Source organism: Arachis hypogaea, chromosome 6 (assembly GCF_003086295.3).
Source record: "Arachis hypogaea cultivar Tifrunner chromosome 6, arahy.Tifrunner.gnm2.J5K5, whole genome shotgun sequence".
NCBI lineage: Eukaryota > Viridiplantae > Streptophyta > Magnoliopsida > Fabales > Fabaceae > Arachis > Arachis hypogaea.
Window position 1 is genome coordinate 73499819 of NC_092041.1, and position 15135 is coordinate 73514953.

At 38.8% G+C, this 15135-nt stretch overlaps 1 non-coding gene across 1 annotated transcript; it reads right to left on the reverse strand.

The window, feature by feature from the left end:
* Window positions 1-13207: 13207 nt before the first annotated feature.
* Window positions 13208-13311, reverse strand: LOC112700479 (small nucleolar RNA R71). The gene has a single exon (XR_003153388.1). It is a non-coding gene; the product is annotated as a small nucleolar RNA R71 (small nucleolar RNA).
* Window positions 13312-15135: the final 1824 nt, after the last annotated feature.

The window sequence follows — 15135 nt, forward strand, 5'->3', positions numbered from 1 at the left end:
TTGCCGGGGATTGTTCGAGTTTGGACAACTGACGGTTCATCTTGTTGCTTAGATTAGGTTATTTTATTTTATTTTGTTTTTTAGCGTTCTTAAGAATGAATTCTAGAGTTTCAGATTATGTTTTCATCATCACCAAAGCTGATTGATTCTCATCAATTTAGCTCTTGAATGTAATGTCCTGCTGAAGCTTGGCTAGCCATGTCTAATCTTTTTAGACTGCAGCTTTAGACTAACATTGCATGATTCCTGGAATTCTCATTGAGAATTTTGAAATCCTTATTTTTCTTTTCCACTCAATTTTCGAAAAATCTAAAAAAATTTATAAAATCATAAAATCAAAAATATTTTATGTTTCTTGTTTGAGTATAGTGTCCTATTTTAAGTTTGGTGTCAATTGCATGTCTTTATTCTTATAATTTTCAAAAATTACATGCTTTATGTTCTTCATTAATCTTCAAGATGTTCTTGATGATTTCCTTGCTCTGATCTTTGAATTCTCTTGTTTTGCGTGTTTAGTTGTTTCTTACATGCATCTTTAAATTATTATAGTCAGTAGTATACAAACTTCTAAGTTTGGTGTCTTGCATGCATTGTTTGTTTGATGTTAATTTTCTATGTTTAGTTGCATTTTGGTTATTCCTCATCATTAAAAATTCAAAAAAAAATTTAATTTGTGTCCTTTCAAGTCAATAATACAGAGAATTGAAGATTCAGAACATACAGCAGAGGAATTACACAGAAAAAGGTGGGCATTCAAAATGTCCAGTGAGGAAGGAAAACTGGCATTTAAGCGCCAGCTAGTACCCTGGGCGTTTAACGCCCAAAAGGGTAGTACCCTGGATACCATTCTGGGCGTTTAACGCCAGGATGGCACAAGAGGGAAGATTTTGTTTTTAATTCAAATTTTTTTTCAAGTTTTCATAATTTTTCAAAATCAAATCTTTTTCAAATCATATCTTTTCAATCATATATTTTCAAAATCAATTTCTTTCCATTTTTCAAAAATACTTGCTAACAATTAATGATTTGATTCAACATTTCAAGTATGTTGCCTTTTCTGTTAAGAAAGGTTTAATGTGTGAATCATATCTTTTAAATTTCTTGTTAGCCAAATCATTAATTTTAAAAATCAAATCTTTTTAAATTGTTTTTCAATCATATCTTTTTAATCACATCTTTTTCAAAATAGTTTTCAATCATATCTTTTTGATTTCTAATTTCAAAATCTTTTTCGAAATCACTTTATTTCTTTCCCAACTTTAATTTTTGAAAATCATTCATGAAAATTTCAAAATTTCTTTTAATCGTTTTAAAATCTTTTATTTTATTTTCGAAAGTTCTTCCCCTCGTCTCACATCCTTCTATTTAAGGATTGACACTCTTCCACTATCAATAATTCGAACTCTATCCCTCTTGATAAGTTCGAATTCTTCTACCTTCTCCTTCTATTCTTCTTTTTCTCTGACACCTCAAGGAATCTCTATACTGTGACATAGAGGATTCCATATTTTCTTGTTCTCTTCTCTTTCATATGAGCAGGAGCAAAGACAAAAGCATTCTTGTTAAGGTTGACCCTGAACCTGAAAGGACCTTGAAGCGAAACCTAAGAGAAGCTAAAGCACTACTCTTTGTAGAGGACCTAACAGAAATCTTCAAACAAGAAGAAGACATGGCAGCCGAAAACAACAACAATGCCAACAATGCAAGGAAGGTGCTGGGTGACTTTACTGCACCTACTCCCAACTTCTATGGGAGAAGTATCCCTATCCCTGCCATTGGAGCAAACAACTTTGAGCTTAAGCCTCAATTAGTTTCTCTAATGCAACAGAATTGCAAATTCCATGGACTTCCATTGGAAGATCCTCATTAGTTTTTAGCTGAATTCTTGCAAATCTGTGACACTGTCAAGACCAATGGGGTTGACCCTGAGGTCTACAGACTTATGCTATTCCCTTTTGCTGTAAGAGACAGAGCTAGGATATGGTTGGACTCACAACCTAAAGAAAGCTTGAACTCTTGGGAAAAGCTAGTCAATGCCTTCTTAGCAAAGTTCTTTCCACCTCATAAATTGAGTAAGCTTAGAGTGGAAGTCCAAACCTTCAGACAGAAGGAAGGTGAATCCCTCTATGAAGCTTGGGAAAGATACAAACAATTGATCAGAAAGTATCCTTCTGACATGCTTTCTGAATGGAGCATCATAGGTATCTTCTATGATGGTCTGTCTAAACTGTCCAAGATGTCATTGGACAACTCTGCTGGAGGATCTCTTCATTTGAAGAAGACGCCTGCAGAAGCTCAAGAACTCATTGAAATGGTTGCAAATAACCAATTCATGTACACTTCTGAAAGGAATCCTGTGAACAATAGGACGAATCAGAAGAAAGGAGTTCTTGAGATTGATACTCTGAATGCCATATTGGCTCAGAACAAAATATTGACTCAGCAAGTCAATATGATTTCTCAAAGTCTGTCTGGAATGCAAGCTGCACCAGGAAGTACTAAGGACGCTTCATCTGAAGAAGAAGCTTATGATCCTGAGAACCCATCAATGGAAGAGGTGAATTACATGGGAGAACCCTATGGAAACACCTATAATCCTTCATGGAGAAATCATCCAAATCTCTCATGGAAGGATCAACAGAGACCTCAACAAGGTTTCAACAACAATAATGGTGGAAGAAACAGGTTTAGCAATGGCAAGCCTTTTCCATCATCTTCTCAGCAACAGACAGAGAATTCTAAGCAGAGCCACTCTGACTTAGCAACCATGGTCTCTGATCTAATCAAAACCACTCAAAGTTTCATGACTGAAACAAGGTCCTCCATTAGAAACTTGGAGGCTCAAGTGGGTTAGCTGAGTAAGAAAGTTACTGAACTCCCTCCTAGTACTCTTCCAAGCAATACAGAAGAGAATCCAAAAGGAGAGTGTAAGGCCATCAACATGGCCGAATTTGGAGAGGAGGAAGAGGCAGTGATCGCCACTGAGGAGGACCTCAATGGATGTCCACTAGCCTCCAATGAGTTCCCTAATGAGGAACCATGGGAATCTGAGGCTCACACTGAGACCATAGAGATTCCATTGGATTTACTTCTGCTATTCATGAGCTCTGATGAGTATTCTTCCTTTGAAGAGGATGAAGATGTTACTGAAGAGCAAGTTGCTAAGTACCTTGGAGCAATCATGAAGCTAAATGACAAGTTATTTGGTAATGAGACATGGGAGGACGAACCCCCTTTGCTCACCAAAGATCTGGATGACTTGACTAGGCAGAGATTACCTCAAAAGAGACACGACCCTGGGAAGTTCTCAATACCTTGTACATTAGGCACCATGACCTTCGAGAAGGCTCTGTGTGACCTAGGGTCAAGCATAAACCTCATGCCTCTCTCTGTAATGGAGAAGCTAGGGATCTTTGAGGTACAAGCTGCAAGAATCTCACTAGAGATGGCAGACAATTCAAGAAAACAAACTTATGGACTTGTAGAGGATGTTCTGGTAAAGGTTGAAGACCATTTCATCCCTGCTGATTTCATAGTCCTAGAGACTGGGAAGTGCATTGATAAATCCATCATCCTTGGCAGACCCTTCCTAGCCACAGCAAAGGCGTGATTGATGTTGACAGAGGAGAATTGATCATTCAAGTGAATGAAGAATCCTTTGTGTTTAAGGCTCAAGTATATCCCTCTATAACCATGGAGAGGAAGCATGAAGAGCTTCTCTCAAAACAGAGTCAAACAGAGCCCTCACAGTCAAACTCTAAGTTTGGTGTTGGGAGGCCACAACCAAATTCTAAGTTTGGTGTTGAACCCCCACATTCAAACTCTAAGTTTTGTGTTGGGAGGTTCCAACATTGCTCTGAACATCTGTGAGGCTCCATGAGGGCCCACTGTCAAGTTACTGACATTAAAGAAGCGCTTGTTGGGAGGTAACCCAATGTTATATTTATCTATTTTCCATTGTTATTTTATGTTTTCTATAGGTAGATGATCATGTGAAGTCACAAAAACAACTGAAAAAGCAATAACAGAATAAAAAATAGAATGAAAAATAGCACACCCTGGAGGAAAAACTTGCTGGCGTTTAAATGCCAGTAAGGGCAGCAAATGGGCGTTTAACACCCAGTCTGGCACCATTCTGGGTGTTTAACGCCAGAAAGGGGCACCAGACTGGCGTTTAATGCCAGAAAGGGGCACCAGACTGGCGTTTAACGCCAGAAAAGGGCAACAGCCCGGCATTTAACGCCAGGATTGGCAGAAAGGGCATTTTACACGCCACTTGGTGCAGGGATGAGCTATCCTTGACACCTCAGGATCTGCGGACCCCACAGGATCCCCACCTACCCCACCGCTCTCTCTCTTCTTCACCCATTCACCAATCACCTCAATACCTCTTCCCCAAAAAAACCCATCACCTATCAAATCCCACCATTCTCTTCACCACTCACATCCATCCTTCATAAAACCCCACCTACCCCACCATCCAAATTCAAACTACTTTCCCTCCCAAACCCACCCATAATGGCCGAACCCTACCATCTCTCCACCCCTATATAAACCCTTCTTCACTCCTTCATTTTCACACAACCTAAACACTACTTCTCCCCCTTTGCCGAACCACAAAGCCCCCTCCATCTCCTCCATTTTCTTCTTTTTCTACTCCTTTCTTTCTTCTTTTGCTCGAGGACTAGCAAACCTTCTAAGTTTGGTGTGGTAAAAGCGTTGCTTTTTGTTTTTCCATAACCATTTATGGCACCTAAGGCCGTAGAAACCTCTAGAAAGAGGAAAGGGAAGGCAAAAGCTTCTACCTCCGAGTCATGGGAGATGGAGAGATTCATCTCAAGGGTGCATCAAGACCACTTCTATGAAGTTGTGGCCATGAAGAAGGTGATCCCCAAGGTCCCTTTCAAACTCAAAAAGAGTGAATATCCAGAGATCCAACATGAGATCCAAAGAAGAGGTTGGGAAGTTCTTACCAACCCCATCCAACAAGTCGAAATCTTAATGGTTCAAGAGTTCTATGCCAATTCATGGATCACCAAGAACCATGATCAAAGTGTGAACCCGGACCCAAATAATTGGCTTACAGTGGTTCGGGGGAAATGCTTAGATTTTAGTCCGGAAAATGTAAGGTTGGCATTCAACTTGCCCATGATGCAAAGAGATGAACACCCCTACACTAGAAGGGTCCACTTTGATCAAAGGTTGGACCAAGTCCTCATAGACATTTGTGAAGAGGGCGCTCAATGGAAGAGAGATTCAAGAGGGAAGCCGGTTCAACTGAGAAGGCATGACCTCAAGCCCGTGGCTAGGGGATGGTTGGAGTTTATCCAACGCTCAATCATTCCCACTAGCAACCGGTCCGAAGCTACTATAGACCGGGCTATCATGATTCATAGCATCATGATTGGAGAGAAAGTAGAAGTTCATGAGGTTATATCCCAAGAACTTTATAAGGTGGTGGACAAGTCCTCTACCTTGGCAAGGTTAGCCTTCCCTCATCTCATTTGTCACCTCTGTAATTCAGTTGGAATTAACATAGAGGGAGACATCCACATTGATGAGGACAAGCCCATCACTAAGAAGAGGATGGAGCAAACAAGAGATCCCACTCATGAACATGAGGAAATTCCTCATCATGAAATCCCTGAGATGCCTCAAGGGATGCACTTTCCTCCACAAAACTATTGGGAGCAAATCAACACCTCCCTAGGAGAATTGAGTTCCAACATGGGACAACTAAGGGTGGAGCACCAAGAACATTCCATCCTCCTCCATGAAATTAGAGAAGACCAAAGAACCATGAGAGATAAGCAACAAAGACAAGGAAGAGACATTGAGGAGCTCAAGCACTCCATAAGATCTTCAAGAGGAAGAACAAGCCGCCATCACTAAGGTGGACCCGTTCTTTAACTTCCTTGTTCTTTATTTTCCTGTTTTTCGAAAATTATGCTTTATGTTTATCTATGTTTGTGTCTTTATTACATGATCATTAGTGTCTTAGTATCTATGCCTTAAAGTTATGAATGTCCTATGAATCCATCACCTTTCTTAAATGAAAAATGTTCTTAATTGAAAAAGAAAAAGAAATGCATGAATTTCAAATTTTATAACAGATTAATTATTTTGATGTGGTGGCAATACTTTTGTTTTCTGAATGTATGCTTGAACATTGCATATGTCTTTTGAATTTGTTGTTCATGAATGTTAAAATTGTTGGCTCTTGAAAGAATGATGGAAAAGGAGAAATGTTACTAAGGATTTGAAAAATCATCAAATTGATTCTTGAAGCAAGAAAAAGCAGTGAAAAGCTTGCAGAAAAAAAAGAGAGTATATGTGAAAAAAAAAGAAGAGAGAAAGAAAAAGAAAGAGCACGCAGAAAAAGCCAATAGCCCTTTAAACCAAAAGGTAAGGGTAAAAATAAAAAGGATCCAAGGCTTTGAGCATCAGTGGATAGGAGGGCCCACAGGAATAATATCCTGACCTAAGCGGCTAAACCAAGCTGTCCCTAACCATGTGCTTGTGGCGTGAAGGTGTCAAGTAAAAACTTGAGACTGAGCGGTTAAAGTCGTGATCCAAAGCAAAAAAGAGTGTGCTTAAGAACCCTGGACACCTCTAATTGGGAACTCTAGCAAAGCTGAGTCACAATCTGAAAAGGTTCACCCATTTATGTGTCTGTAGCATGGATGTATCCAGTGGTAATACTGGAAAACATAGTGCTTTGGGCCACGGCCAAGACTCATAAAGTAGATGTGTTCAAGAATCATCATACTTAACTAGGAGAATCAATAACACTATCCGGATTCTGAGTTCCTATAGAAGCCAATCATTCTGAACTTCAAAGGATAAAGTGAGATGCCAAAACTGTTCAGAGGCAAAAAGCTAAAAGCCCTGCTCATCTAATTAATATTGATCTTCATAGATGTTTTTGGAATTCATTGTATATTCTCTTCTTTTTTTTCCTATTTGATTTTCAGTTGCTTGGGGACAAACAATAATTTAAGTTTGGTGTTGTGATGAGCGGATAATTTATACGCTTTTTGGCATTGTTTTTAGTATGTTTTTAGTATGTTTTAGTTAGTTTTTATTATATTTTTATTAGTTTTTATTTAAAATTCACTTTTCTGAACTTTACTATGAGTTTGTGTGTTTTTCTGTGATTTCAGGTATTTTCTGGCTGAAATTGAGGGACCTGAGCAAAAGTCTGATTCAGAGGCTGAAAAGGACTGCAGATGCTGTTGGATTCTGACCTCCCTGCACTCGAAGGGAATTTCTGGAGCTACAGAAGCCCAATTGGTGCGCTCTTAATTGCGTTGGAAAGTAGACATCCAGGGCTTTCCAGCAATATATAATAGTCCATACTTTGCCCGAGATTTGATGGCCCAAACCGGCGTTCCAAATCAGCTCAAGAATTCCCGGCGTTAAACGCCGGAACTGGCACAAAAGTAGGAGTTAAACGCCCAAACTGGCACAAAAGCTGGCGTTTAACTCCAAGAAAAGTCTCTACACATGAAAGCTTCAATGCTCAGCCCAAGCACACACCAAGTGGGCCCGGAAGTGGATTTTTACGTCATTTACTCATTTTTGTAAACCCTAAGCTACTAGTTCTCTATAAATAGGACCTTTTGCTATTGTATTTTCATCTTTGGATCACTTTAGATCTTCGGATCATCTTTGGACGTCGAGTTCTTAGATCATGGGGGCTGGCCTCTCGGCCATGCCTAGGACTTGTTCTTATGTATTTTCAATGGTGGAGTTTCTACACACCATAGATTAAGGTGTGGAGCTCTGATGTACCTCGAGTATCAATGCAATTACTACTATTTTCCATTCAATTCAGCTTATTCTTGTTCTAAGATATTAATTCGCACCCAAGAACTTGATGAATGTGATGATTATGTGACGCTCATCATCATTCTCACTTATGAACGCGTGCCTGACAACCACTTCCGTTCTACATGCAAACAAGGCTTGAGTGGATATCTCTTGGATTCCTTAATCAGAATCTTCGTGGTATAAGCTAGAATCCATTGGCGGCCATTCTTGAGAATCCGGAAGGTCTAAACCTTGTCTGTGGTATTCTGAGTAGGATTCAGGGATTGAATGACTGTGATGAGCGTCAAACTCGCGATTGTGGGGCGTTAGTGACAGACGCAAAAGAATCACTGGATTCTATTCCGACATGATCGAGAACCGATAGATGAATAGCCATGCTGTGACAGAGCGCGTTGAACATTTTCACTGAGAGGACGGGACTGTAGCCATTGACAACGGTGATGCCCAACCTACAGCTTGCCATGGAAAGGAGTAAGAAGGATTGGATGAAGACAGTAGGAAAGCAGAGAGACGGAAGGGACAAAGCATCTCCATACGCTTATCTGAAATTGTCACCAATGAATTACATAAGTATCCCTATCTTTATGTTTTATTTATCTTTTAATCATTAATCCTCCATAAACATTTGAATCCGCCTGACTGAGATTTACAAGATGACCATAGCTTGCTTCATACCAACAATCTCTGTGGGATCGACCCTTACTCGCGTAAGGTTTATTACTTGGACGACCCAGTGCACTTGCTGGTTAGTTGTGTGAAGTTGTGATAAAGAGTTGAGATTGCAATTGAGCGTAGCATGTTGATGGCGCCATTGATGATCAACATTTCGTGCACCAGTGGGTGCTGTGTTATGGGTGGTGACTGGCGAGGGTTGTGGCTTTGCTACTGCTGGGTGCGAGGGAGGAGGGTCGTGCTCTGCTACTGCTAGCGCTTGGTGCAAGGGACGAGGGACGAGGGTCGTTCAAGCAATGGCTGGGGCTTCGTGGTGCTCTGTCCGCGAAGAACGTGGTGGCATACTAGGAGAGAAGAGTGCCACTACAGAGAGGAGAGCGCGACCATGAGAGGAGAGCGCCACTACGGAAAGTGAGATCGCGACCGCAAGAGGAGAGCGCGACTGTGATGGCTGAAACTGAGAGCTTTGGAATTTGGATTGGGGGTGGGAGGCGTAGGGTTAGGGTTCACTGGCTGCTGCTCAGGAATCACGCTCAAGAATTGGGGTTTGGCCGTTTGGGGTGGGGTGGGGGTGGAGGGAATGGGGTTGGTTTTTAGGGTTTTTTTTACTTTACCGAGTCGGTTCGGTTCGATTAGGGTTTTCCTGGTTAGAACCGAAAACCGAACCGAACCGTAAAAAAATTGCAAAACACATTTTTTCGGTTTTTTTGGTTTTTGGTTTTGTTCGGTTTTCGATTTTTTTGGTTCGGTTGGTCGGTTTAGTTCAATCCAGATCAGTTTTGAACACTCTTAAGAACAGTGGCATAAAGGGGAAAGGGAAAAGGGGAAAATGGGGTGAGTCACATTACATATTAATTAAGTGTATTCTGTGAAAAGGGGAAAATTACTAAGTGTTGGGTGAATATTTGACCTTAGATATATTAGGCAATACTTTTAAAGTGCACTTTTTAATTTTATTATGGAGGTTAGTGATGAGCGGAAAATTTATACGCTTTTTGGCATTGTTTTTAGGTAGTTTTTAGTATGATCTAGTTACTTTTAGGGATGTTTTCATTAGTTTTTATGCTAAATTCACATTTCTGGACTTTACTATGAATTTGTGTGTTTTTCTATGATTTCAGGTATTTTTTGGCTGAAATTGAGGGACTTGAGCAAAACTCTAATAAGGAGGCTGACATAGGACTGCTAATGCTGTTGGAATCTGACCTCCCTGCACTCAAAATGGATTTTCTGGAACTACAAAACCTCAAATGGTGCGCTCTCAACGGCGTTTGAAAGAAGACATCCAGAGCTTTCCAGCAATATATAATAGTCCATACTTTATTTGTGATTAGATGACATAAACTGGCGCTCAACGCCAGTTCCATGTTGCTGTTTGGAGTCAAACGCCAGAAACACGTCACGAACCGGAGTTGAACGCCCAAAACACATTACAACTTGGCGTTCAACTCCAAAAGAAGCCTCATCTCGTGGATAGATCAAGCTCAGCCCAAACATACACCAAGTGGGCCCTGGAAGTGGATTTATGCATCAATTACTTATCTTTGTAAACCCTAGTAGCTAGTTTAGTATAAATAGAACTTTTTACTAGTTTATTAGAGTCTTTTGATCATTCGGTCTTGTGACCACATGGGGGCTGGCCATTCGGCCATGCCTGAACCTTTATCACTTATGTATTTTCAATGGTGGAGTTTCTACACACCATAGATTAAGGGTGTGGAGCTCTGTTGTACCTCGAGTTTCAATGCAATTACTACTATTTTCTATTCAATTCTACTTATTCTTATTCTAAGATATTCGTTCCACTTCAACATGATGAATGTGATGATCCATGACACTCATCATCATTCTCACCTATGAACGCATGACTGACAATCACTTCCGTTCTACCTTAGACCGGGTGCATATCTCTTGGATTCCTTAATCAGAATCTTCGTGGTATAAGCTAGAATTGATGGTGGCATTCATGGGAATACGGAAAGTTTAACCTTGTCTATGGTATTCTGAGTAGGATTCCGGGATTGAATGACTGTGACGAGCTTCAAACTCCTGAAGGCTGGGCATTAGTGATAGACGCAAAAGAATCACGGGATTCTATTCCAGCCTGATTGAGAACCGACAGATGATTAGTCGTGCTGTGACAGAGTATTTGGACCATTTTCACTGAGAGGATGGGATGTAGCCATTGACAACGGTGATGCCCTACATACAGCTTGCCATGGAAAGGAGTAAGAAGGATTGGATGAAAGCAGTTGGAAAGCAGAGATTCAACAGGGACAAGCATCTCCATACGCTTATCTGAAATTCCCACCATTAATTTACATAAGTATTTTTATCCTTTATTATTTAAACAAGAATCTCTTTATATTTCCCATAACCAATTATTATCCGCCTGACTGAGATTTACAAGATGACCATAGCTTGCTTCATACCAACAATCTCTGTGGGATCGACCCTTACTCACGTAAGGTATTACTTGGACGACCCAGTGCACTTGCTGGTTAGTTGTGCGGAGTTGTGACTAAGTGTAATTCACGTGTGAGAGCTACCAAATTATTGGAGCCATTGTTGATGATCACAATTTCGTCCACCAAGTTTTTGGCGCCGTTGCCGGGGATTGTTCGAGTATGGACAACTGACGGTTCATCTTGTTGTGAGATTAGGTAATTTTCTTTTCAAAAAAATAAAGTTTTCAAAAATTTTCAATATTTTTCTCTATTTTTCGTTTTTCCAAAAAATAATAATTTTCAAAAAATATAACAAAAATACAAAAAAATCATAAAATCAAAAAAATTCAAAAATATTGTGTTTCTTGTTTGAGTCTTGAGTCAATTTTTAAGTTTGGTGTAAATTGCATGCTTTAAAAAAAATTTCTTGCATTTTTCGAAAATTTATGCATTCATGGTGTTCTTCATGATCTTCAAGTTGTTCTTGACAAGTCTTCTTATTTGATCTTGATGATTTCTTGTTTTGTGTTGTATGTTGTTTTTCATATGCATTTTTGCATTCATAGTATCCATGCATTAAAGAATTCTAAGTTTGGTGTCTTGCATGTTTCTTTGCATCAAAAATTTTTCAAAATTATGTTCTTGATGTTCATCATGATCTTCAAAGTGTTCTTGGTGTTCATCTTGACATTCATAGTGTTCTTGCATGCATCATGTGTTTTGATCCAAAATTTTCATGTTTTGAGTCATTTTTATGTTTTTCTCTCTCATCAAAAAAAATTTCAAAAATCAAAAAAATATCTTTTCCTTAATTTTCTCATAATTTTCGAAAATTTGAGTTGACTTAGTCAAAAATTTTTAAAATTAGTTGTTTTTTACATGTCAAGTCAAATTTTCAATTTTAAAAATCTTATCTTTTTATAACTTGTTCAAAAATTAAAACTTTTTCATTTTTCTTATTAATTTTTGAAAATTCTTTAAAAATCTTTTTCAAAAATCTTTTTCTTAACTTTATTTCAAATTTTCGAAAATTATGCTAACAGTTAATATGATTGATTCAAAAATTTGAAGTTTGTTACTTTCTTGTTAAGAAAGGTTCAATCTTTAAATTCTAGAATCTTATCTTTTAATTTCTTGTTAGTTAAGTAATTAATTTTAATTTTAAAAATTAAATCTATCTTATCTTATCTTTTATATCATATCTTTTTCAAAATTTTATCTTTTTCAAAAATTTAATTTCAAAATATCTTATCTAACTTCTTATCTTCTTATCTTTTCAAATTTGATTTTCAAATTTTTTTTTTCAATTAACTATTTGACTTTTTGTTTGTTTCTTATCTTTTTCAAAACTACCTAACTACTTCTCTCTCTCTAATTTTCGAAAATATCTCATCCTTTTTCAAAAATTCTTTTTAATTAATTAATTGTTTTAAATTTTAATTTTAATTATATCTTATCTTTAATTTTCGAAAATCACTAACTACTTTTTCAAAATTATTTTCGAAATTCTCTATTTCTCCTCTTTTTCTATTTATTTATTTACTAACACTTCTCTTCACCTCTCTTCATCTCTTATCACCTCCCCTATCCTTACTCTTTATACAGACTATTCATCCCTCTCATTCCTTTATTCTCTTTCTTCTTCTACTAACAATAAGGAACCTCTTTACTGTGACATAGAGGATTCCTCTTTCTTTTCTTGTTCTCTTCTTCCCTATATGAGCAGGAACAAGGAAAAAGGCATTCTTATTGAAGCTGACCCTGAACCTGAAAGGACTCTGAAGAGAAAATTAAGAGAAGCTAAATTACAACAATCCAGAGACAACCTTACTGAAATTTTTGAACAAGAAAAGGAGATGGCAGCCGAACCCAACAACAATAATGCAAGGAGGATGCTTGGTGATTTCACTAAACCAACTTCCAAATTTGATGGAAGAAGCATCTCCATTCCGGCCATTGGAGCAAACAATTTTGAGCTGAAACCTCAATTAGTTGCTCTAATGCAACAGAATTGCAAGTTTCATGGACTTCCATCTGAAGATCCTTACCAGTTTTTAACTGAGTTCTTATAGATTCGTGAGACTGTAAAGACGAATGGAGTAGATCCTGAAGTCTACAGGCTCATGCTTTTCCCTTTTGCTGTAAGAGACAGAGCTAGAACATGGTTGGACTCACAACCTAAAGATAGCCTGGACTCCTCAGATAAGCTGGTCACTGCCTTCTTGGATAAATTCTTTCCTCCTCAAAAGTTGAGCAAGCTTAGAGTGGATGTTCAGACCTTCAAGCAAAAAGATGGTGAATCCCTCTATGAAGCTTGGGAAAGATACAAGCAGATGACCAAAAAGTGTCCTTCTGACATGTTTTCAGAATGGACCATATTAGATATATTCTATTATGGTCTATCTGAATTTTTCAAAATGTCATTGGACCATTCTGCAGGTGGATCTATCCACCTAAAGAAAACGCCTGCAGAAGCTCAAGAACTTATTGACATGGTTGCAAATAACCAATTCATGTACACTTCTGAGAGGAATTCCGTGAATAGTAGGACGCCTCAGAGGAAGGGAGTTCTTGAAATTGATGCTCTGAATGCCATATTGGCTCAGAACAAAGTGTTGACTCAGCAAGTCAACATGATCTCTCAAAGTCTGAATGGATGGCAAAATGCATCCAACAGTACTAAAGAGGCAGCTTCTGAAGAAGCTTATGATCCTGAGAACCCTGCAATAGCAGAGGTAAATTACATGGGTGAACCTTATAGGAACACCTATAATTCATCATGGAGAAATCATCCAAATTTCTCATGGAAGGATCAACAAAAGCCTCAACAAGGCTTTAATAATGGTGGAAGAAACAGGCTAAGTAAAAACAAGCCTTTTCCATCATCTTCTCAGCAATAGACAGAGAATTCTGAACAGAGCCCCTCTAACTTATCAAACATAGTCTCTGATCTGTCTAAGGCCACTTTAAGTTTCATGAATGAAACAAGATCCTCCATTAGAAATTTGGAGGCACAAGTGGGCCAGCTGAGTAAGAAAATCACTGAAACCCCTCCCAGTATTCTTCCAAGCAATACAGAAGAGAATCCAAAGGGAGAGTGCAAGGCCATTGATGTAATCAATATGGCCAAATGCACAAGGGAGGAGAAGGACAAAAATCCTAGCGAGGAAGACCTCTTGGGACGTCTCTCAAGCAAGAAGGAGTTACCTATTGAGGACCTAAAGGAATCTGAGGCTCATATAGAGACCATAGAGATTCCACTAAATCTCCTTCTGCCATTCATGAGCTCTGAAGACTATTCTTCCTCAGAAGAGGATGAAGTTATGACTGGAGAGCAAGTTGCTCAATATCTAGGAGCTATCATGGAGCTGAATGCCAAGTTGTTTGGTAATGAGACTTGGGAAGGTGAACCTCCCTTGCTCATTAGTGAACTAGATACATGGGTTCAGAAAATCTTACCTCAAAAGAGACAAGATCCTGGTAAATTCTTAATACCCTGTACCATAGGCACCATGACCTTTGAAAAAGCTCTGTGTGACCTGGGGTCAGGCATAAATCTTATGCCACTCTTTGTAATGGAGAAACTAGGGATCATTGAGGTATAGCCTGCCTTTTTCTCATTACAATTGGCAGACAAGTAAGTAAGACAAGCTAATGGATTAGTAGAGGACATGTTAGTAAAGGTTGAAGGCCTTCACATCCCTGCTGATTTCATAATCCTAGACACTAGGAAGGAAGAGGATGAATGCATCATCCTTGGAAGACCTTTCCTAGCCACAACAGGTGCTGTAATAGATGTTAACAGAGGAAAATTAGTCCTTCAATTGAATGGGGACTACCTTGTGTTTAAGGCACACGGCCATCCCTCTGTAACAAAAGAGAGTAAGCATGCAGAGCTTCTCTCAGTACAGAGTCCAAAAGAGCCCCCACAATCAAACTCTAAGTTTGGTGTTGGGAGGCCATAACCAAACTCTAAGTTTGGTGTTGAGAAGACCCCACATTCAAACTCTAAGTTTGGTGTTGGAAAACCTTCATCATGCTCTGAACTTCTCTAAGGCTCCATGAGAGCCCACTGTCAAGCTAGTGACATTAAAAGAGCGCTTGTTAGGAGGCAACCCAATTTTTATTTATCTAATTTTCTTTTTATTTTATTTTTATTTTGTGTTTTAGTAGGTTCATGATC